The sequence below is a fragment of the Rhagoletis pomonella genome, unplaced genomic scaffold, assembly GCF_013731165.1.
Source record: "Rhagoletis pomonella isolate Grant_MI unplaced genomic scaffold, Rhpom_1.0 Rhpom_scaffold_00002, whole genome shotgun sequence".
In the NCBI taxonomy this organism is placed as follows: domain Eukaryota; kingdom Metazoa; phylum Arthropoda; class Insecta; order Diptera; family Tephritidae; genus Rhagoletis; species Rhagoletis pomonella.
Window position 1 is genome coordinate 57,681,463 of NW_023458556.1, and position 3,099 is coordinate 57,684,561.

Below are 3,099 nucleotides of genomic sequence, written 5' to 3' on the forward strand. Positions count from 1 at the left end.
TTTTTTATAGAAAAGTGTTTTTGTGAATACTCGCTGTGTCTTTAAAATTCGATTAATTCATTATTTGTCACTAATTCCAATTAATTTTTTTTGGCTTGTGATTAATCATGTGATTAATTAATCGATTATTTTACTTGTTTGCCATCCCTAGCTGTGAGGCATTTCGGCAAAAAATCTGATCCATTTTTCACTTGTGAGTATGCACAATGTAGCGAGTATAAATTGCACTTTAGTCATTCGATTGCTTACGGGAAAATCAGACTTTTTATAAAAAACTGTGTGGGTTTTCAATAATAGCAATCAAATCGAAAAGGGTTTAAAAAAATTTGTTCAATTTTTTCTATTGGCCTGATACATAACGTAAGGGATAATAAACTCATTTTATTTTTAATATTTTTATTGAGCTTTATACCACGATTGTTTATTAGGAAAAATTGAAAAAGCAACAAAGTCTAAGCGGTAGAAGTTATAGCAGCTATTTCGGAGATCACCACATCTCTTCATCAGACTTCTTTTTTCTAGACTTCGGAAGGGATCGAACCTGCGAATTCGATGTTCAAAGTCAGAAGCGTTAACCACTGAGCTATGTACATCCCGTAAACTTTTGTTGCTAATTCATTTTCCTTATTCAACCAATGGTGATCTCCGAAATAGCTGCTATAACTTCTACCGCTTAGACTTTGTTGCTTTTTCAACATGTTCGTTGTTCATGTATGTCGTTTAAATTAATTAGGGCACTTTGTGCAAAATTTAAAAATTAAGTGTCATTTGAAGTAAAATAGGGCCAACAATGGCACGGTTTGAGCCAAGTAGGCAATGAAGATGTTTAAACTTCGGACCCTAGCATGACATTTTAAAAATCGTTACAATGGTATAATATTTAGAATAATTGGAAATAAAAAAAATTTATAGAAAACGATTAATTAAGTAAGATGTTTTTTGAGTTAAGAATGACAAAAAATTTATATTCATTCTTACACAACATTATGGCCATTCTTAGTCTAGCGAAGACATATTACTTATAAATTTTAGGATAACATTGATTTTAACCATCAATCTACATTGGGTTTAAATATCTTAAAAAATCAACAATTTTCTTTAGCATACGCTAATAGCTTATTTCAACGGATCATCAAGCCAGTCTATTCTTTAAATCTTATGTTACTGACAATTGACAAAAACATATTAGTTTGCTTTCTATGAGAAACCCAAACAGATTTTCTCACGTTTTGATACTCCCAGTAAGCTAAGAAAAAAAATTCTTCACCTTTTAGTGAAGTTGTGCCACATATTAACATATCCGAACGTACAAATACATATATATTGGTACAAAAGCAAGCCTATACATCTGTGAGATAATTAATTTGTGCATCCACCGATAAAAAGAATTGGGGCCGACTTACGGTGACCGCATCATTTTGTGGTCAACTGTTGATCAATTATTTAATTTTAATTATTCGCTCTATTTGACTTACGTACCGAATTGGTAAGCGGCCATGATTGATATGAAGAGGAGTAAAGTCGCAGTGTGTCAAGGCCTTATCGGTTGCAGTTTTTCTTTTTAAACTATGCAAATATTGATGTGGAATTAAGCAGGCCACTCCATGCTAAGTAAATGAAAATAAACTTTTCTCTAACTATGCCTTTTTTAAAATAATAAGTAAGATAAAAAAATGCCTTTATTTTAAATACATACTAAACTCCTGCGCAATTCCATTTAAAGGGCCTAACAAGACATCCGATCGCCGCGCAAATACTTTCCCTCCTTTACTCTCATCGTTCGGGTCAAGTGTGAGTAAGCATAAACCAGTTTCTGCAAGCGTACGTAAACTACCGATCAATAGCAAGACGCGTAGAGTATTTACTTTGCCTTCCGCAACTACTGCGAGTAAAAGGTATTTGACAGTAGAGTACTGTACTGGTAGTACTTGAGTATTTTCGAAGAAAACATACATTTGTGCCAAGAATGATAGAAGAATTTTCTGGATCGTGCATTTGTGGTATCTGAATAAAACTAAGGACAGGATTGTAGTGGAGCGATGAAGAGAGCGACGAGCAAAACGTACTTTCAACTAAAATGCTGATATACATACTTAAGTACATATGTATGTATGTGCATAGATACGTATGTGCATAGATACATATGCGCATAGATACGTATGTACATAGATACGTATGTGCATAGATACATATATATGTAAGTGTCCACATATATATTTTCTCGTCACTTGTTCTGTCGCTTCACTGCAGCAAAACCAAGTTGTGGGGAAACCCCTGACGATATGCGTACAATTGAAACCATGGGTTTGAAGATAGCGCAAATTGATGTGAAAATTTCAATTTCATATTAAATATATTTATTCATTCATATGTAAAAATGTAGTTTCGATTTAAAAAAATCGGATAGTTTTTCTTTCGCCATTCATACACCTCTCATTTTAGTATTTATAAAAAAAAAACTTAATGAAACTCAAAAACTCTATCTTGCATTTGGTTTTACTCAATACCAATTTGAGCTGTCGCAGTGTTATCAAAAAAAAAAGTTATCAATGGGTATGTTCAGAAAAAAATCAGTGATCGTTATGCGTCTTCTGAACCACTTTATACATTAGCTGTCAAATTCAACTCTCAAAGGTACACACCAACATGTTGTGTCAAATGATCAGAAAAATATTAGGATCATCTAAAACGCAACTATTCAGTTGATCAGAAGTACGCAACAACGCGTTCAGAAGGTGCAATCGCACCAGTTACTCCAGTTTTTTTTATTTGTAAAGGCTCTCAAGAAAAACAAGAAATTCATATAAAATTACGCACAATAAATGAAAAAAAAAATAAATTTGCTTCTATAAAAAATTTCTTAAATCAGTATGCAGCTCTTAAGAAAAAAATGCTCGTACATCTCGTCGCTACCATGTCCAACTATCGAATGTGAAAATCGGCTCTTTTCAAAATTTTGATTTGCCACTAATAATTTTATTTCGTATAGCAGCATTGCTTAAGTTATTGTTTTTGACAACTTATTTGTTGGTTAATGACTGCAAATAGTTTCATAGAAAATTAGAAACGAGAAATAATACTTTCATAAAAATTTAAGTA